Genomic DNA, 21,918 nt, shown 5'->3' with positions numbered 1-21,918 from the left:
ATATCGTCATCCGATATATATCATTATATCGAACAGCCCTAGTCTAACCCTTTCACTCCTTTGATTTTTTTCCTCGTGTCTTTTCTTTGACTTTTCATCAAGTCTGTCTTTGTACAGTCCGGCATTGTTCTCCTTAGTTTTGTACATTCCTTTTTTGGGAGGCAAAGAAAAACCAAGAAGGTGTTGGAACGAGAGAATGAACGTTTTGCGGTGCTGCAAATGCTTGCATTTGATGCGGTACTTGGATTATTTTGCCACGAGTTATCGGCATGCAATACGCGAAAGTCATAGGGTCTGTCAATCTCTATTGGATACTTTGCTGGAACACAGTAAAGCTGTGGGTTGTGGGAATGACTCATAATGTTTTATCTAGGGGTCAAGATTTATGGCTGTAGTGCACTGCCATGTAAATAATTTGCATTTACTGAATATGTCCTGACTGAGTACCACTGTTCAAAAGTTGAATAAAGAAAAGAACTAATTTTTGCCTTTTTAAAAAAATAAAAATAAAACCACTTTGTAGAACATCACATCAGTTACAATGTAGAATCCATAACATTTTGCCATTTGTGAACTATAAATGTTTACACAAAATCATGACAGCGTTTACATGATATCACCCACTACTAACACTACTTAATTTACTGTATCTACTCTCACCCTGGGGTTGCGCTCCCCCAGGCTTGTACCTGTGGCTTCATGTCCTGGGGGTGGGGGTTGGTTCTTCTCCTGCCCTGCACCCCATCCTTTTGTTCATATTCCAAGACTATTTTTCTTTATGTATTCTTTCCCCCCTAGCAACCGCCACATTATGATGTTGCAAGCAATCACAAACTCTACAGTCTGTCTAACTCCAGTGTATACTAAGCAATCTATTATTCTCAACAGAGCTAAAATCAACATAAACTGAACCTGCATTAAAGTTAGCTCGGTGCTTACCTTTAGATGAGCCCACAAACCGAGAGAAACTCCGTGATGAAGCTGGACGTCTTAAGAAACAGATCAGGGAGCAGAGACCCACGTGGTTCACGCTGATCTCAGCTAGGATCCAGGAGACAAGGGTGTGCAGATCGATGCAGATATCGATCCAAACGTTGGTAGTGGTATAAGTTCCTGTAAGTTCACTACTTTACTCCCGTTTCATGAAAAAACAGCTCTCTCTGCTCGACTCCTCTCCTGCACACACACTTTGCTCCGCCCCCTTTTACCCGGCTCTGCTGTGATTTGTTGCTGTGCGGTCACGTGACTCAGCTGCACACGTAACCCCGTGGAGTGTTATTTCAAAAGTAGCGCCAATCTCCTTTTCCTAAACTCTTTTCCTTGGCCTCGATGAAAATGACATCAGGGGAGGACAACTGCTGAGGACTCAGGAAAAGAGAGGAGCTGTGCTGAGAATTGGAACAGCCTTACACTGGTCTTTCTGTAACAATGTGACACCGGATGTCCGCCTGTTGAAACTACATTGTGCTGAAGATGGACTACAAAACAAACATCTTACTTGGTCACAATGTGTTTAACCCTGTTGTTTCATGGAGGTCATATAAACGAGAACAGTCTGTTAAAAATATTGCTTCATTATTAAGTTTGAATTTTAAAGAAGAAGGAACAGTTAGGGTCAGATTTACTAACATCTGCAGCAGCTCAAACACGTCTTTTGATGTTAAAGAGCTGCTAGATTTACTGAAGAGACTGTCCTAAAACTCTCCAGTCAGTCCTCAAGCTGTGTTTTGAGGTGAGCCCCACTTATTTCTCCTCCATATTACAGTTTATATGAAGCTAAAATTAATTATGCTTCTTATTTTTTTAAATGGTGCACAAAGCTAACTCTCTCGGCTGAATATGTAAAAAATAAAAGTGTTACTGTGTTACATGCATGAATGTTGCTCATGGTCTGATGGGAAATAATGTTTTCTGTTCTTTAGCACATCAAACAATCAGCTGTTCACAGCTGCTCTCTTTGGAATGCCAGGACCGCCATAATGAATTTATTAAATACACCATTAAATAATTAATTAAAATCAGAACTAATTAATAACATAAATATTTTCAACACATGTAATTAATTAAATATTGACAAATTTGATTAATTAGTAACATATTTAATTAATGAATGACACGTTTAATTAATTATTGACATAATTAATTAATTAATAACACACTTAACTAATTATTGACAGTTGTAATTCATTATTTAATGATTTATTTATTTAATTCATTTTGGCACTTTTGTCCCCTTCATCTCTCTTCTTGAAATATTTTTATCTCTCAGCCTCACCCGTCAAACTAAGTGGGCGGGGTTAACACTGCCATACAGCTTCTCTAACATGTGATTGATTGTAAAATAAGTCAAGACAGGTCAATCCTAGGCTGTATCCCAATTCAGGGTCTTCAGCCTTAAAGTACGCAGCCTCAATGGTCCTCAAGGGCCGCGTACTCAAAGACCGCTAAGGCCGGAAGTGCGAGGCTTGTGAAATGGGACGGTCTAGCCTCCGTCGCGCTGCCCAGGTTGCCTAGCAACCATGATAGCTGGAAACGTGTCGTTGACAGAAATGAAGGAGAACATATTTTGTTCGTTTGTTTGTTTCTACATGAGCTTTGTGTGATTTAATAAGTATCTGAGGCTGAGACCACAGGACTGTAAAACATGATCGTTGGGCTTTATTTCTGTACTGAACAGTCATGTAAGATTAGCTAGTGTCGGGTCAGATGAAATGCCTGTGTCATTATATAATTGGCAACCTCTAAAAGAGCATGCTGTTCTTAGTAATTTTCAACAGTTAGACTGCAAGTGACATGAGCAAACAGATTGGCAGTTTGGGGAGAACCCCTTCATAATGAAAAGGATTTTAATCTTTTATACATGATTGCATTTGTGCTTATTAAAAGAAGCTGTGGCTCCTGGTCAAGTGAGGGTCAGAAACTCTTGGCAGACGTTAGGATCAGCCAATACATGGTGAGGATGACAGGAGCTCTGAAAGGAATTGCAACACACCTGCTTACATGTCATATTTTTCAGTTATTTGATTATCCTTTATTACTTATATTCTTTAGAGTTAAGTTTTAAGTTTTAAGAGTTAAGCAGTTTCATTTATGGTTTGAGTAGCATCATTTGAGTGTGATATTTAGTCTAGAAATTACACATATCGTTTCAGCTGTGTACGTGCGGGCCTTCTGTAGGTGTGAGGTGCAGAAGGGGTCATGACACGCATACAGCACTCACCCACACACACACACATACACCCATACACAAGCATAGGGGTAGAATCATTTTAGTAGGTTAGAAGTTAAGATGTGTTTTTGCTGTAACCACAAGTGTGCCGAGGCTGTCAGTTGAAACAGGAAGATGCTAAATAGGGCATCAAGATAAGAGCGAGCTTGTGGGGACGACACCTGGATGGAGACGAGACGTGATGTTCTTTTAAACTGTGTCAAAAGTTAACTGAACAGTTGTGGTTTTGGATTGACGTATGTTTTACTGGATCTGCCTGACAACAGGAGAGGGGCTGTACTATTTCACCCCTATAAAGGCTTTGTTCTGATTTTTGTAAGACAGTTCAACACTGAATCTGCACCGTGTTGGACTCCACATGTGTATTCATTAAAATGTCGTCTAATTGCACCCGGCAGGATCAGTGGTCATTATTTTGGTCTTCCTCCTCAATTTCTGAACCCTTAACACTAGTAAATAACAATTAGCTAATGTTGTTCATGAGACTAAAGTCAGTGTAAATATGATATGGCCAATATGATAGTTATTATATTAATCACAAGTTATTACAGCAGTGAGTTTGAACTCTCAAATCAAATCACTTCTATTGTCACATCACATGTGCAGTCACACTGGTACAGCACATGTGAGTGAAATTCATGTGAGTGAACTCTGTGTCAAATACTGAGCTTCAGTAAAGATTCAAGTTGCAGTTATTTATATGTCCTGTGACCTTAAATCTTCACTCAAAGACAAGTTTCTTTGACAGTGTATATGCAGATGTATCATGTATAAGAGACAAATGTTGTTCCTTCAGTATGTTGGCATTACTAAATTTGGCTAAATGCTTACATATATGTATTGTAGGAGCCATATGAGTTGCTCTTTTTTGACTAAGTGGGTTTGTTTAAATGGACTCACTGTATTGGTGCACGGGTGTGGGGCGTGTGTCATTGATGTGTTAGATGATAAATGTGGTTGCACTCACCTGTTCACCGCACCTGATGTTGATGAGCAGAAAGGTAGGGCGAGCATGAGGCAAAACCTTCTGTTGACTGCAGCTTGAATGATTTTGATGTATTTTGACTGTAACTTGATGGTTTTTGTATATTTATGCACTAATTGATGCAATAGACCAAGTTGTTATTTGGTAGTGATGGCCAAATGAAGCTTTCTGAAGCACTGAAGCTTGTATTGTAAAACGGTTCATTACGCAAAGCTTTTCAACACAGTCCTCTCTGGTGACATCCGGTGGCCAGAAATATAAAGAACAGCTTTAATCCACAAAATAAAACCAAGTGCTTTGTAATGATTGCCCACTCTACAGAGTGGAATTCTGTCTGATATTGGGCCTCCATTGTGTTGCTTTAAACGTGTATTTTTTGCGGTGCCAAAAATGTTGTTTATTTCTTTAATAAGTAATTTTGACCAGTAAATCTTCCTTGTTTAAACATGCACCATGGTTTGGTCTTTCTTTGCTTGTGACTTCCTGATGTTGGTAAATACAATAATTGAAAAATACCACGTTACATATAATATACATATAATAATGTATAAGACATTATGGAGTATGCTTCTGCTGTGAGGTCCTGCCTCCATGTACTTGTGCAGTTAATCGCTAGACGGGTATTTTTATAAATAAAATTATGGAGATTTTCCTATACATATTTTTGACCTGGGGGTAGAATTGATTGTTAACTGGAAAGGGAAAATGCTTATGAACTTTCAAATTAAAAACATGATGCATTTAAGGAAACCCTTTTCCATTTGTATTTAAAAAGAAAATTAGTTCCACTGTGCGATGGCCGAACCTGTTCCTTTTCGTGGAGATAATTTCTCCTGCCTTCAGGAAAATCCCTTCGCATGGCACACAAGAGGCTGGAATGCAGAGAAACAGGTAGAGATCCGGTTATACAGTCTACCTGGGCCCCACAAACTAGCTAAAGAGAATAAATAAATTAAATTGCTGCACATTTTGCAGACTAGCAGTTTAAGATTATTTAAAACATAAAATATATCTTTTTATAACATTAACTGTAATGAGTCAAATAAAAGTCTTTCTAAAGTTATTTAATGATATTTATATTATAAAAAGCAGATTTTTGACATTTTAAGTTTGTCCCGTTGTCAGATAAAATAAACACGCACAAAACAAAAGCAAACAGCCAGAACACTAAGCTGGAAAACTCACCAGAATGACTAAAATCAACTCAAAATACTCCCACACAACAGAAACTCCTCTATTCCTCGCTGGCTCCAAATCTCTCAATAGACATATCAGTGGTTTGCTATCTGTCACCATCAAAACACTCCACAAATCCCGCGAATGATTCACCTGCTTATAAACCATTGAATCAGATACCGTAGCAGTTACGTTCTAAATGAAGCTTCCGACATCACTGATCACGTGACTCTGGCCAAATGAATCAAGCTTCAACACAGTGCTTCTGAAGCGGTGTGTTGATTTTTTTGACACACTCACCGGAGCGTCAGCTTCAAGCGAGCCATCACTATTATTAGTAATTGGTGCCAATTGGCTGTGAGTCGCAGTTATTTGTTTGTGCAGTCTGTGCATTTGTGTAATAGTTAATCCCATGTGCTGATTTGTATATTGGACAGTTGCATGTGGAATAAAAGGAGCAAATGCTACAGAAGTGTATTTTATGCATTTATTGTTGCGCGACATCTCATGTTTAGCTTGCCGCGGCCGTAGGTTGGAGGAGCTGCAACATGTATAAAAAGCAAATGTACAAGCTGTGATAACTGTTTCTGATAGAATGAAGAGTAGACTGATATATGAAATATTCCTTTATTGGGTGAGAAAATCAGACCATGTCATAACTGCTTTAAGTCATACAGAATAGATATCAGAGCCTTAAACAGGCTGACTTCTGATAAATGGGTCAAACTGGGCAGAAAGTCTACAAACACATAACATCCTTATAGAATATGATGTAACACTATAGATCAACTTACCTCGGAATATATAAAGCATATAAACAGTTACAGCAACGTGATGCAACAAACACAGCAGTACTACTAATCCAAAACACTCAAAGCTTCATAGAACTGAAACAAACATTTATTTTCAGGTCCCTTCTGTTGCTGATAAAATTATTTGAACATTACCTAATAAGACTGATTCAGGACAGACAATTAGTTATGTTAAACTTTTCTAGCAGTCCTTCACAAACAGGAACAGTCTGTCTATTCTCTCCATCTGTCAGCTGCTGCTGGCTCTTCCTCCTCCTCTTCCTCACACACTGCTGAGTTTGTCCTGGTGGATCATCAGGGGTGCAAAGCCTCACAGCTGATGTGCAGCAGTGAGTCCCTCAGTCTGTCCTCACTCTGGACACTTGCAGTCGTCACACGTGGAAATCAAATCAAATGTATGATAAGCAGCAGGATTCAAACACAAGTGTAACTTATAAATACATGTTCATACTTTTATTACACAATCAGGGAGAAAGAAACAGAGAGAGAGTTCAGGACAGACAGGTGACAGTCTCTGGTGTATACACAGGTGTGCACTGATAAAACACCGTTGTTTCCATTCAGGAAATAAAGTGGCAACGATCGATCAGAGACTCTTTCTCTTCTTGAAAACACAACGCAGAGTCGAGGAGTCTGTTTGGGCCGAACTGTTGCAGCGGGATGAAGCAGAAACCGGTTACACTGGTGCCGTGACCCAAGCTCCTGCAATCCTGTGACTGCAACAGGGCCGTCTACTTCTTGGAAGGTCGAAAAGTCGCGGGAGACTGACTTTTCTTAGTCCCGCCATTTTATGTGTTCTTTAGAGACATCGGGGTGGGGTTCTGTGCTTTATTTTTTTTTTTGAGAGTTTAAAAAAAAAAGGAGAGACACATTGCTGAGCCATGGCAGATTTTCCCAGTTTTGGCAGGGGAAGGGGGGCAGTTGGTTTTACCCCTCTGCAGTCATTTGGCAGAGGCAGATCAAGGTTGGTGACAGCTCCAGTTTCATCCACACCTAAGCCTGTCCTTACTGAGTTAAATGAAAGCCCTATTGAAGTGAACTGTGATGATCTACAAAATGCTACATCAGAAACCAGTCCTACAAAAGAGAACCTTTATGCAGAGATTGCAACGCAAATTGGGTTTTCTATTGGGGAAAGCATTGCCTCTTGTCTTGAATCTCGGTTGGGCTTTGGAGTGGTAAACAGTGTTGTTGGGTCTGCCAATAATGTGTTATCAGAACCCTCAGAATGTGATTGTAAAGTCTGATGTTAAAGAACCTGTGTGTTTTAGAGGGGATGGCTGTGATACATGCAGTGTTCAGGAATGGGAGGAAATGATGATGACTTTTTTTAAGAGAAGAAGGGTACCGGTTGCTGAACAAGCTGATGATGTGCTAAGTAAACTGCTGGGGAGGGCACGAGAGATAGTCGAGGTGGGCATACGTAGTAAGCCATCTGTGTGTCTTGAGAGGGGCCCAGAGCCCATTTTTGAGATCTTAAAGCAGCACTTTAGTGACACTGCCTGTTCAAGCATGCCTTTAGCTGACTTTTATGCAACACTACCCAACTCCGGCGAAACACCGTTTGATTACTGGCTCAGGTTGAACAGAGCCATGGAGGTGACAGAAGACTGTCTGAAGAGACAAAATACGTCCTTTGCATATCTGACAAAAGAGCTGACTGCTATGTTTATCCGTCACTGCCCAGACTCAGAACTGTCTCTTATTTTCACCTGGCAACCCACTGATGTTGTCCTGATTGGCTGTGGTGGTTCGAGGACAGTTCCATCAGGTGTGTGTGACATTACGGTGGCGATGTATGGTTGCAAAGTTGTGCCAATGTTGGTGGTCGCAGGGCAGAGTGAGGACCTCATTCTGGGCAGTAACCTAATGAGATATCTGGGTAATCACCTGAGGGGAAAGGGAGATTTAGGAGAGGAATGCAGCAAGACTCTGAGTGTTGAAGAACAGCCTAATAAAAATCTGTTGAGTTCAATGTCAGGAGTGGTGGCCCCAGGGCATGTTGGTGATAAGATCAGAACTGTCAAGCTAAAGAGAGCTGTAACATTAGAGCCCCTGACAGAACACCTGGTTTGGGGCAGGCTGCAGCTAGTGAATAGTGGGGAGGTGGGCAGTGCTGTAGTTGTAGAGCCCATCGGGTCGAGGTCTGGTCTGAGGTCAGTTATGGTTGGGAGAACTGTAGCGCATCTAAACAGTGATGGCTGGCTCCCTGTGAAAGTGCTGAATCCCTTTGACAAGCCGATAACCCTGAAACGGAACATGAAGTTGGCTGACGTGTCCCCCTGTGCAGAATTTTAACCCCCAATGGCTCCTACTTGGAACAGAACATGCAACAGTCTACTGGCTCAGCTTGGCGCCATGATAAGCAGAGTCTAGTCACCGATGTTTCCACTCTGCCAGATGATTCACCCTCACAGGAGGTGACAAGTGGTTGTAGCAACTTACATGCAGTACTGCAAAATCTGGGGCTGTCTGATATCGGCATTGATTCATGTGCAGTTTTGCCGGCTGGCAGAGAGAAACTGGTTGGCCTCATAGCCCAGTTTGAGTCTATCTTCTCGAGAGGCAAGCTGGATTGCAGCAAGGCTAACGGCTGCCTACATCGAATTCGAGTTGTGGACGACAAGCCATTCCGGTTGCCATGCCAACGTGTGCCGCCGACGCATTATGGAAAAACTAAGACAGGCTCTGAATGACATGGAGGAATGAGAAATAATTCGGAAGTCTTGCAGTGAGTTTGCATCACCACTGGTCTTAGTTTGGAAGAAGTCCGGTGAGTTGAGAATCTGCAATGACTTTCACTGGCTTAACGCTAGAACTGTCAAAGATGCTCTTCCACTCCAGCATCCGGCTGACTAGGGATGGGTATCGAAAACTGGTTCTTGTTGAGAACCAGTTCCCACTGTTTCAATTCCTTGGATTATCGATTCCAGTCGCCCCAAATGACGTCACCATGTTGCGGAGCGTCATTTACCTGACAGGAAACACGGCGCTCAAGCGGCTCAAACGCTCAAAAGTTTGTTTATACTTTACCAGAACGGATGACAACAGGGAACTTGCAATACTTGCAAAGTAGATATTTCATTTAAGGGAGGAAACACTACGAACATGCAAAAGCATTTGCTCACAAAACACGCGATAACCTTAAATGAATGTCGTGTTTTTAATTCCGCTACGGACTTGTGAATCTCAACTCAGCAGCAGCGGTAATGTTTGCACGTCCTCTCCCGTTAATGCGGCAGGTAAATAATCAACTAACAGTGCATATTATGTTAGCGCGATCTGCCTTATTACAAAACCTGCCATTACTGTGCATTTAGGTGACCGTGATGAGAGAGACAGAGTCTGGCTGGCTCAGATGCTGGCAGTTCTCGCTGCAGTCTACCGGTAGCGTCTCCTTTCAGGCCAGGATGAATGTCACCGAGCAGTGACTAAGTTTGTGGTCAAAGCCTTGCACCCATTTGTCACAGCAGATGCCCCCGATTTTCGGTAAGTGAATGTGTTTAATTGTAGGCAGGGACATTACTGGATATTCTTGTGTAATTGCTACAGAATAATTTATGTTATACTACAGAAGAATATTTATTTTATTATTTTACATTTACATTTTTTTTTTCCTGGGGACCCTGTGACACCCCATTGAAGAGCCATAGGCTGGTTCTCTTAAAATCTCACTGTTGGGTTTGTAAGGCCATGTTACTTCTAAATTTCTATCTTGTTCAAAGATAAGATATAAAACAAAGTTCTAAGCTAATCGACCTTAGTGTTCTCCTTTTTTTAAAAGAATCGATAAGAGAATCGATAAAGAATCGAATCATTAAACAGAATCGAAAATGGAATCGGAATCGTTAAAATCGTATCAATACCCATCCCTACGGCTGACGCACTGCAGCTGAGGGAATACAAACTCAAATTGTCGGAACAGGTTCGGTCATGTATTCATTTGGTGATTTATTAAATGTATAACTTTTATTCTAATCTGCTGCTGAGTCTCATACGCTGATGAAAATGGAGAAAATACAGATCACGAACATCTGTTCAACCAATTACTTTCATTCCACTTTGATCTGCGACAAAATGATGCGTTCATCTCTGTTACAGTGTTGCGTTAGACTGATATATTCTTTTGTTCTTTATGCTGTATATTTTCCCGTCTCTGGAATAGTTGGCAGTAATTATGATGATTTTCTGTAAAATCATATTGATATGATTGTGTTGTTACTTTTCCCTGGAATACTCTCTCACAGTCTGTTTGTAAAACCCAAAAGAGGAATTATGGATTTGATCAACTGGTCTCTGAATGCAATTGACACGCCCTTCTCAAGGAGAAGCTCCGGCTCGGGAGAGCCAGAGTGCCCTGGAGGTACTTTCCCTGCCGGATACACGATGGACGGGTGGCATAACTGGAGGGTCGTGTGCCTGGCGGGACTGTCCATTGAGGACGCTGAAGATATCTACCTATTCGGAACCATGATAAATCAAGGCTGGAGCCGAACAAACTCACTGATAACGACTGTGTTTTGACTGTTCCCCCCCATTCCATGCAAGGCCACCTGGGTTGCCTGGAAGACTGTTTACTTAGCCTGGCAGGGCGAAGGACGCTGTCTCAGCTGAACTCTGAACAAACACACACACTCACACACATACACTGATATGCATTTGTCTCTTGTGCTCAGGCAACCTGTAGGGCCATGAACAGACTTTCACACCAGGCTGCGTTTCAAATTGGTGCCGCATGAGAGTCTTGCAGATGGTCGGGGGAATGAACACATCTGCAAACTACTGTTGCAATGCAGGAACATCTGCTTTATTGGAATGTGTGAGATGTTAATCACAAAGCATCTTAAACACACTGTCTAAAAACTTCATGCCCACATCTTGTTTTTAAGAGAAATCAAACAACTTTTCCTTAAGTTCATTTCAGAGTTTTTACTGAGCTGCATGAACCGTGCTGAGAGCAGCCAAGTCTCCTCCTCTGATAAACCTCCACATGTACCACTAAAAACACTTAAATTAGTTTGAATCGGAAATAATGGCTCAAACTACTTGCTGTGAGACCATTTCTTTATTTTTCACACCAAACCGTTTAATAAGATAAACTTTACACAGAGTTCATCAAATATAACTAACGCTTTAACATTATCAGGATTTCATAATACAAACTTCAGATTAGGGGTGGGCGATATAAACGATATACGATAGAAACGATATAGATTTGGCCAACGATAGAGATTTTGACTATATCGCTCTATCGCGATAGCGCATGTTGATGTCATCAAGCTGCGCCTGTTTTGGTAGAAAGTATCACAGCGGCTACAACCACTATCATCAGTAAATTATGTTCTCCTGACTGAAGTTTGGCCCGTGTATAGCATCCTGCTATGCGATTGCATGTGTCCCTAACCACCAGAATCCCTCATGTTAACTTTTATTGAGTGGAAAAAAAGTTGCCGTTCATCCTCCAGCTTCACTGTGCTAATGTTATGCTAACATAGCTGTGTCGCTAGCAATCGCGTAGCACAACATTATATACCAGGTAGTCTAACTTCGGTAACCCTGCAAACGCCACTGCTGTTTAGTTTCCTGTCTTCATTTATGTTGGGAGTGGTAGCAGAGCTGTACGTTTTAATTAGTTTCAAAAATCTCTCAGTCAGAACATGGTATGAAATGTTTAGGTATAAACTAGCGAGCTAACTTCCTGTTAACTTCTAACTCCTTTAAATTTAATAAATTCTGTTTTCACGGATGCATGGATGTTAAACTTAATTGTTACACCCGATAAAGCAGCAACGCTGATGATTTAATTAAAGATGAAAGAATTTAGACTGTTTTTAACTCTCAGTGTTCGTTTGACTTTGGGACCTGAAGTAGACAGAGTTTTGGACCCAGATTACTCCTCACTACGGCAGCCGTAATGCTCTGACAATCCATCAAGCAGTCCATCAGCAGGCTTACCAAAGTTGTACTAAAACATTTTTTAACAGATTTCTACACGCCAAAATCGGTTCAAGGTCAGTAAGCACAACCAGAATTCATACATAAGGCACACTCTCGATTTTTGAGAAAATTAAAGGATTTTAAGTGTGCCTTATAGTGTGGAAAATACGTTATACAGAAGAAAAGAATATATCGTGATATATATCGTTATCGCACATGCTTCAAATTATATCGCGATATGAATTTTAGGCCATATCGCCCAGCCCTACTTCAGATCAACAGGAAAACAGCTGCAGAACATGTGGATCAAAATGAATTCATTAAAAAACAACGTGGACAAACAAAGGATACAGTAAATACACTAAAGTGAAAGGAGGAGCCAAAAATCGATGTTTAAAAGGATTTGAATTAACTAAAATTAGTCACATGTGATCTTTAAAATGGTCCTGATGTGTGCTGCTGTTTTTAACTTTTAACAGTTCTTTGCTGCCACTGTGAATATTGTGGTCTTTCCCTAATTAAATAAAGGTTACACAGCCTCACTGCTCCATCTTCTGGTAAAAAAAAACAAAACATGGAATTACATGGAAGTACAGCCCAAAACCAGTTCAGCTTGAGTTTCTTTTTTCTGGACACAAAGTCACAGCAGCTGTTGTTTCAAAACTGGTGGACAGATTTAGTTCATTTTGGAAGTTTTAAGAGTAACTGCTTTGTAATAATTTGCAGTTTTGGGAGAAAAATGATTTAAGAGAAGATTTTACCACAGCAAAAGATTAAATATAAATAAAGAATTGAAATTTAACTGAGTTGAAACATGCAATGAAAACATAAAAAATAAGTTAATTTTGAAAAAGCTAAAAAAGTTCAAATAAAAGAAATAATATACATATCCATATGTGATTTTTGATAGAATACCAGTTTGGTTAAACAAAGAGAAAGAAAAGACATTCCTACTATACATTCCTTCCTATACATGCAGCTTCCTAAACGTAACATTCAGGATTATTCACTGCAGGTCCAGAAATCAGAGCTACCTCATCAGATCCAAGTGTGGCATCAGCTGACACTCTTTACAGGAGATTCCATCTGAACTCTGTGGAGCCTGATCTCAAGGTTTTTAAGTCTGACCCTGAAACCAGAAAAGGATCTTTCTCTCTCTTCAGATTCATTGTGATCCAGTGATTTCAGTCCTGCATGATCAGGCTGATGTTTGCACAGAGCAGATAATGAAGTGAATGTTTTTGCACATTGGTAACAGTGAAACAGTTTATTTACAGCATGGAATTGTTTGTGTTCAGAGTATGAACTGGCATTCCTGAAGCTCTTGTCACACTGGTCACAGCTGAAGTTCACTTCCATGTGTGTACTTTCATGTTTGTTACGATGACCTGATTGTGAGAAGCTTTTGTCACAGTGTCTGAACTTGTATGGAGTCTCTCCTGTGTGGATTCGCTTATGCTTTTTCTTTAAGCTCACGTGCAGTGGTGAAGGATGACCCACACTGGTCACAGATGTGCTTTTTGACTCCACTGTGGAAGAGTTCATGTATTTTTAATGTACTTGGTGTGTGGAAGCCTCTCCCACATTCTTTGCAGTAGTTCATTTTGTCTGCAGTGTGTCTACGTTGATGTGGCTTTAGGTCCCATTGATGATTGGAGGTATTTCCTCAGAGGTTACAAAGAAACTCTTTCCCACCACCACAGTGACGACAGGGCTGAGAACTGGATCCATCTCTGCCAATGTTCAATTACACTTTACTGTTTACATTTTAACACTCCGCTTACTTGGCAAAATGTGACTCTTTACTTTTTCCAAACAGTTCATTCAATATTACTCCAGGTTTTCTGATCAGACTCGTCCAAAAAGTCAGGTTAAATTTACAGGATAAAACATAAATACATACCTCAGAGTAACTGCACTTGTAGAGTTACTTGCTGGTGTGGATCTGTTGGTGGTTTTTCAGGTAATGTGGAGCTTTAAAAGTCTTCTCACACAGGTCACATTTATAAGGTCTCTCCTCAGTGTGGCTAAACATGTGTATTTTTAACTGTGCTTCTGTTGTAAACAGTTTCCCACACTGATCACAGAAGTAAACATCATTTCCAGTGTGAATCCGCAGGTGAATATTTCGGTACTGTTTGTTGCTGAACCTTTTCCCACAAAGGTCGCAGCTGTACGCCTTAATTCCAGAGTGGGTAACTAGATGCCTCTGTAAGTCGCTATTTAGAGCAAAAGCTTTACCACACAACTCACAGCTGTACTCTTTAACTCCACTGTGCATGACATGGTGTGTTTTTAAGCCTTGACAGTGGCTAAAAGACTTTCCACACAAATCACAGCTGTACGGTTTAACTCCACTGTGGATGAGTTGGTGTGTTTTTAAGTTTTGAGCCAGCCTAAAAGACTTTCCACACAAGTCACAGCTGTATGGTTTAAATCCACTGTGGATGAGTTGGTGTGTTTTTAAGCCTCCAGCCAGGGTAAAAGACTTTCCACACAAGTCACAGCTGTACAGTTTAACTCCACTGTGAATGAGCTGGTGTGTTTTTAAGCCTCCAGCCCGAGTAAAAGACTTTCCACACAAGTCACAGCTGTAAGATCTAAGTCCACTGTGGATGAGTTGGTGTGCTTTTAGGTCTCCAGCCTGGGTAAAAGACTTTCCACAATCATCACAGCTGTATGGTTTAAGTCCACTGTGGATGAGTTGGTGTCTTTTTAAGGCTCCAGGCTGGGTAAAGGAATTTCCACACAAGTCACAGCTGTAAGGTTTAAATCCACTGTGGATGAGTTGGTGTGTTTTTAAGCCTCCAGCCCGGGTAAAAGACTTTCCACACAAGTCACAGCTGTAAGGTTTAAGTCCACTGTGGATGAGTTGGTGTGTTTTTAAGCCTCCATCCCGGGTAAAAGACTTTCCACACTCTTCACAGCTGTAAGGTTTAACTCCACTGTGGATGAGTTGGTGTGTTTTTAAGGCTCCAGCCCGGGTAAAATCCTTCCCACACTCTTCACAGCTGTAAGGTTTAACTCCACTGTGGATGAGTTGGTGTCTTTTTAAGTCTCCACCCCGCATAAAATCCTTCCCACAGTTATCACAGCTGTATATTTTCTCTCCCTTTCTTCTGTGAGGTTTGTCGGCCTCCTGAGAGCGCTGACTTCTCGCTCCATGTTGGTCCTGCAGTGACAGAGATACAAACAGAGGCAGTGAGTGAAATGCAGTCATGGAACAAACTGAAACTCCCTCCATTAGTGGAATTAAATATGTCAACAAACACATTGTAGGTGTGTTAACACCACCTTCTGGTGACAGTATGACATTACAATGATGTGCTACAATGAGAGTTGTAATTAAATGACATTATTGAATAAATATTGATCAGTGGAGAAAATCTTTTACTTCATAAAATTTTTTTGAGTCTAACTAATGATATTGTTGTTTCAATGTGTGCTGATAAAATATCTTCTTTGTATTTTCTTGTAACTTCTGTGGTTTTTGTTTGTAAATGTAGATTCTGTATATATGGAGGAGCCCAGGATGGAAAACATAAGGCTGCGTCCACACTAGCCCGGATAGATTTGAAATAGGCATTTTTGTTTGAAAACGCTCCGCATTCACACTAGCACTTTCAGTCTTTTTCAAAGAGTTGCGGGCTCACACTAAAATGACCAAAAACGCTGACGTTGAAGTTCCGCGCATGCGTGAAACGCAAGATGACTCGACCTGCGTCATTTCCCTCTACCGTTTATTTACATTCTGGCTCTTTGAAAAGTGGCGGTGAAATGGCGAGACAAAACACCGAATTTCTCAAGTGGACTGATTATGAGGTGGAGTTGCTGCTCCGAGTCACCAACGTGTATAAGGTTTCCAAAGCAAGGAAGAACATTGACTGGGAGACGGTCCAGAACACATACGCCAAAATATTGGACCGCCCCAATGGTCAGTATGCTGCAGACAACATGGCCTACCCCCACAGGACGACCTCACAAAACTAGTAATTACGACAAAATTGAAGGCTATTAGACTCAAATACAGGCACGCAGTAGACTGCGGAAAAAGAAGCGGGCATGGAAGAGTAATTATCTGTGTTAAATCTGTTTCATGGCCATTTATGGTAACGGCCCTTTTTCTCGTCTTGTTGTTTTCTGACAGATGTTTGTATTTCACATAAAGGTTTTAGTTTCACATATGGCTAATAAGTGTATTTTTCAATAGTAAAACATGAACAAGAAGTATGTATTTACTAGGGGTGCAACGATACACAAAATTCACGGTTCGGTTCGATACTTTTGTGTCACTGTTCGATATTTTTTCGATACAAAAAATGTTCATGCCTTTTTAATTGGTCATTTATTAAAATTATAAATATACATTTTAACTCAACATTATAACATTATTCTCAGCAGTATATTAAACATATCAGGTCCCCATAAGTAAAATCTTGTGCTAACAGCTGTCTAAATGACTCGAGTAAAGTTTGTAGCATACGTGTGGGGCTGGGCGATATGGCCTAAAATCCATATTGCGATATAATTTGAAGCACGTGCGGTAATGATATATATCGCAATATATTATTTTCTTCTGTATAATGTATTTTCCACACCATAAGGCACACTTAAAATTCTTTAATTTTCTCAAAAATCATGAGTGTGCCTTATGTATGAATTCTGGTTGTGCTTACTGACCTCAAACCGTTTTAGGCGTGCAGAAATCTGTTAAAAATGTTTTAGTACAACTTTGGTAAGCCGCACTGCTTGATGGATTGTCAGAGCATTACGGCTGCCGTAGTGAGGAGCTCCGCGGAGTAATCTGGGTCCAAAACTCCGTTAACTTCAGGTCACAATGTCAAACGAACACTAAGAGCTAAAAACGGTCTAAATTCTGTCATCTTTAATTAAATCATCAATGTTGCTGCTTTATCGGGTGTGACAATTAAGTTTAACATCCATGCATCCATGAAAACAAAATTTATTAAATTTAATGGAGTTAGAAGTTAACAGGAAGTTAGCTCTCTAGTTTCCACCTAAACATTTCATACCATGTTCTGACTGAGATTTTTGAAACTAATTAAAACGTACAGCTCTGCTACCACTTCCAACATAAATGAAGACAAAAAACTAAACAGCAGTGGCGTTTGCAGGGTTACTGAAGTTGGACTACATGGTATATAATGTTGTGCTATGTGATTGCTAGCGACACAGCTATGTTAGCATAACATTAGCACAGTGAAGCTGGAGGGTGAATGCCAACTTTTTTTCCACTCGATAAAAGTTCTGGTGGTTAGGGACAAATTAATGAATCAATGTTACGGGAGTGGAGGAAGCGCAGTTTTTTGGCTTTTTCCATATTTCAAAGTGCTTCGCCTCTTTGCTATGACTGTCGCTCGGCATAATTTGCAGATGATAATGGTTTTAGCCGCTGCGATGCTTTCGACCAAAACAGGCGCAGCTTGATGACATCATCAACATGCACTATTGCGATAGAGTGATATATTCAAAATCTCTATCGTTGGCCAAATTTATATTGTTTCTACCGTATATCCTTTAAATCGCCCACCCCTACATGCATGCTTGTTCTTTTTTTCCGCTTTCACTTGTCTTTGCACTAGGATGATGTCGTCGTAAATGTGCAGTCATATTCGTTGTGTTCCCACTAGTGCTGTCAGCTTTGATCTCGTTAAAATGACATTAACGCCAAAACGCCGCTAACGAGCGATAATGAGCTAACTGTGCTCACATAATACAGAGTGTCTCTCAACATTCTAATATTAATTTTCAAAAGGGCTCCCGAAATTGTGAGCAAACAATACAACAACTGTCTGATGCTGTCTGGCATCTTGGTTCAAGTGTTCAAATGACCACATCATATAACTAACATGTGTCATCGTTTTGAAATGTCTGCGTTTTTGAGTGTCTACACTGCAACAGAGCAGCTCTGTTTTCAAATGTATACATTTTCGCTAACATTTTCAAAACGCTGTGTTTTTTCTTTGAGAAAAACGCTGTCTCACTGTGGACGGGAGGCCAAAACAGAACGAAAACTATGTGTTTTCAAATGCATTAGTATGGACGTAGCCTAAAGCTTGGTTAACCAATGTTTTAAAAACCAACCAGCTGTGCACACAGTTTCAATAACAGTGTAACTGTGATATTTTTCTCACCTTTTGTGTTGAAGTCATTCTTTCCTCTGTAGTGGCTGAGCTGAGTCCAAATGGCTGAAATTGTTCCTCAGTTGCTCTACCAGACTCTTCTCTTCCTGTTACTCAGCTGGGACACAAAAAGTATATATATCTATTTTATCCCTGAGAAAAAGAAGCAGGGCAAATAAACATTACTACACTCCTCAGTGACAACAATACCTATGAAGCTTCAAGGTAAAACCTCAGTAGCAACTACAAAAATAAAGTCATCAGTTGCATACAAGAACTTGAAAGGGAAAAAGCCACTGACATAAAATGCGTCCTCCAAGGCTGCAGACCCTGAATTGGGATATAAAGGTGTGTGTATGAGAAGTACACCTCAGGTCCACTTGGTGTTTGCTGTGACCGCATCTAGTGGGATCAATGCGCATTGGTAATAAAGTTTTGATGAAAAATACTTCAGTCTCATCTGAGCCTTCTTCTCCAGCTGGGATATCAAAAGAATCTGTGGGGTCAAGACGAAGTGAACCTCCACAGCACCTAGCCACACGAGGTACGATCACTTCTACACTTTTGCTTTTGCTCCAGTGGCATATCCAGCGGTTTGATATTTGATATTTTATTGAATTTTACTGTGTTAGCTTTGGGGTGGCACCTGGGGTGGCCAGTCTGCGCCCCCCCCCCCCCCCCTTCTGTCATTACCCTGCACAGCTGCCTCTTCTTCTCTCATTCTACCCCCTCTCTCTCCTGTTCCTACTTCAATCATGAAACTGATCAATGATGAGCTGATTGGCTTTTCTCTCTTGTTTGTTTATCGTCCATTTTGCTCCAGAAAGAGGAAACCAGCGGAGGTCACGCTAAACAACAGCAGCACGTTTAAGCTTGATTAGCTGTTGTTAGAATTTATTTAATATTAATTTCTAGTATCAGCTGATGTTTGCTGGAGCCACAGCTGTAAAAGCTCCTGGTCATGATGTCGGTCTGGATATGTGGTGAGAGGGAAACAAGAAGATGAAACCAGGAGATGTCCTTACTGAATCATCAGAGATGAACATGTGATGGAGAAACAGGTTTACCTTTTAGGTGACATGAATAAGTTGAAGGGAAGTTCTGAACTGTTTCTGAGAGACAAATAACACCAGGATCCTTTTCTACGTAGCTGACAGCTGGTAACTGTGCAGGGGCGGGTCTAGCAAAGTTTTGCCAGGGGGGCCATGTAGGGCATTAACAGGGAAAGGGGGGCACAAAGAAATACTTTTTCTTATTCTCATTTAAAATATCTAGCTTTTAATAAATAATTATCTGAATCTTGCAAACAAAGTTTTTACCTGACGTAAATTGTATAGAAATCATACATATACCAGAAAGACAGTGTACATCACTGTCACAACAGCGTTTGTTTTCATTCAAAGGCTTTATGGCTTTAATACCTGGTGGGCTGGTCTCTAGTCAAAATGCCCATTTTTTTTTGTCCCAGTCCAGCCCTGCAGGTTAATACTGGGAGTGTCACCATGGCAGCTGACTGTATTTCATCACCAGCTAGTGTTGTTCTTTTTACATCAGTATTACCAAAGTTTACCATAAGGCAGCATAGAAAGTATTTACTTGCTTTCAGGTTTTATTCAAATGTTAGTCTTTTAATTTGTTTCCCCACTTTTTTCCTGTTTCAAAATCAAACACCAGTTTGTGAGAAGATTATCTTCTTTTTTTTAATAGGCAGATAAAGTTTTGCATTGGCTAATTTGCCAATTGTATGTTAAAAATGTTCGTATTTTAATATTCAAAAATGTTTTTGCCCAAAACATATGTGCACTATATGTCATTAAAAATACTATGCAAATATTGCTGTCCTTGAATGCTGAATAAACACTGATAAAGCACTGATTGTATCTCTTGTACATTATCAGTATCTAAAAACTTTGCACCGTAGTGGTTAAAATCTCATTCTAATAAGAGTTAAAAGCGCATTCAGTTATTAGGTTTATAGGGTTATAGAATTATGGTTAACGGTTGGTAGATTTTTTTTTAACATTATCTGCCAATTACATCTGCCACCCTTCTCCAAATCTGTGCCCCTACCTGGACCCCCCAACAAAAACTTTCTAGACACGCCACTGTTTTGCTCAAACTGCACGATTGACTTGCAGGGATTAGAAGTTCGTCGGTCATGCAGGGTCTCACACTATGCTCTGATGGGACCTGAGTGCTCACACTGTGCGTCCATAAAATTAAGGTTATAATGCAAATTCTGTCGTTTTCTCTCCCTCTCTGTCTTTCACTCACACAGACACGCACACCACCATCATCAACTTTGCTAAATTGATAATGAAAAACATTGATCAAGCAGCTGTGATTGAGCAGCAATGTAGATCCAACTATTTTCACGGTTGTTGTGGTTGTGATAATTTTGTGATGCTACATCGAAAAGGCTCAGATGAGCTTGCCAAAAAGTTGTGCCTCCATCGCTTGTGTCCAGATCACACGCTGCAATGCCGTGCTGCTCTTTTCACTTTCATTTCTGTGTTTGCGCGTGCGCAGTGTGGGAGACTGCCATGACACCCTCAGGACATGAGGATTTCAAACCACGACCAAGCGATTGATGATCGGGAGTTGGTCGTGAGGTGTTAATCGCTTCTCGTTAGACCACGTATACTACACGATGCACGACACACGGTGAAGGCCAAACTCGGGTCCATCAACAAAACAGTCGCACGACTGAAAAATCGGCTCAAAATGAGCCCAAAAAAGTGTATGCCGCCTCTCACACTGCGCACACTGAGCAGCAAGAGACCTCACCCAGGACATGTTAAATTACGCCGACTTCACGGACTCTTTCGGATGCTATCCGGTGTTCTAGACTTTTACTTCCAAAATCAGACGTCTTTTTCAGCACCCCTTCTCAGTAGGTTTCCACTACTCTTTCTGTTGTTCACCCTGGGGTTGCCCTCTCCCAGGCTTGAACCTGTGGCTTCCTGTCCTGTGGGTGGGGGTTGGCTGTTCTCCTGCCTTGCACCCCATCCTTTCGTTGATATTCAAAGACTATTTTTCTATATGTATTCTTTCTATATGTATTCTTTAACAACCGCCATATTATAATGTTGCAAGCAATCACAAACTCTACAATCTAACTCCAGTGTATACCAAGCAATCTATTATTCTCAACAGAGGTAAACTCAACATAAACTGAACCCGCATTAAAGTTAGCTCGGTGCTTACCTTTAGATGAGCCCACAAACCGAGAGAAACTCCGAAATAGAGAGAAATATCCAAACGTTGGTAGTGGTATATGTTCCTGTAGGTTTACTACTTTACCCCCGTTTCATGAAAAAGCAGCTCTCTTATCCACTCCTCTCCTGTACACACACTTTGCTCCGCCCCCTTTACCCGGGTCGGGTGCTGTGTTTGTCACGTGACTCAGCTGCAAACAGCTGTGTCCCGCACGCTTGAAGTACGCACTACGCGTGCGGAAGTGAGAGGCTTGTGAAATGGGACGGTCTAGCCTTCGTCGCGCTGTTCAGGTTGCCTAGCAACCATGATACTAACCGCGAGAAACGTTACATACAGTGTGTGACAGAAATGAAGGAGATTAAATGTTTTGTTGGTCATTCATTTTTGTCATGACATCACTTTGATTAGTTAAGTATC

At 40.8% G+C, this 21,918-nt stretch overlaps 1 long non-coding RNA gene across 1 annotated transcript; it reads right to left on the bottom strand.

Moving 5' to 3' along the window:
* Positions 1–11,277: 11,277 nt before the first annotated feature.
* Positions 11,278–21,613, bottom strand: LOC134624757 (uncharacterized). The gene is made up of 4 exons (XR_010573618.1): positions 21,490–21,613; positions 18,295–18,400; positions 14,043–15,311; positions 11,278–13,872 (listed from the first exon to the last, which is right to left on the bottom strand). It is a non-coding gene; the product is annotated as an uncharacterized LOC134624757 (long non-coding RNA).
* Between the last annotated feature and the right edge of the window lie 305 nt (positions 21,614–21,918).

The sequence above is a fragment of the Pelmatolapia mariae genome, linkage group LG3_W (genome assembly GCF_036321145.2).
Source record: "Pelmatolapia mariae isolate MD_Pm_ZW linkage group LG3_W, Pm_UMD_F_2, whole genome shotgun sequence".
Taxonomy (NCBI): Eukaryota; Metazoa; Chordata; class Actinopteri; order Cichliformes; family Cichlidae; genus Pelmatolapia; species Pelmatolapia mariae.
This window is presented reverse-complemented; position numbering and strand designations above follow the sequence as displayed.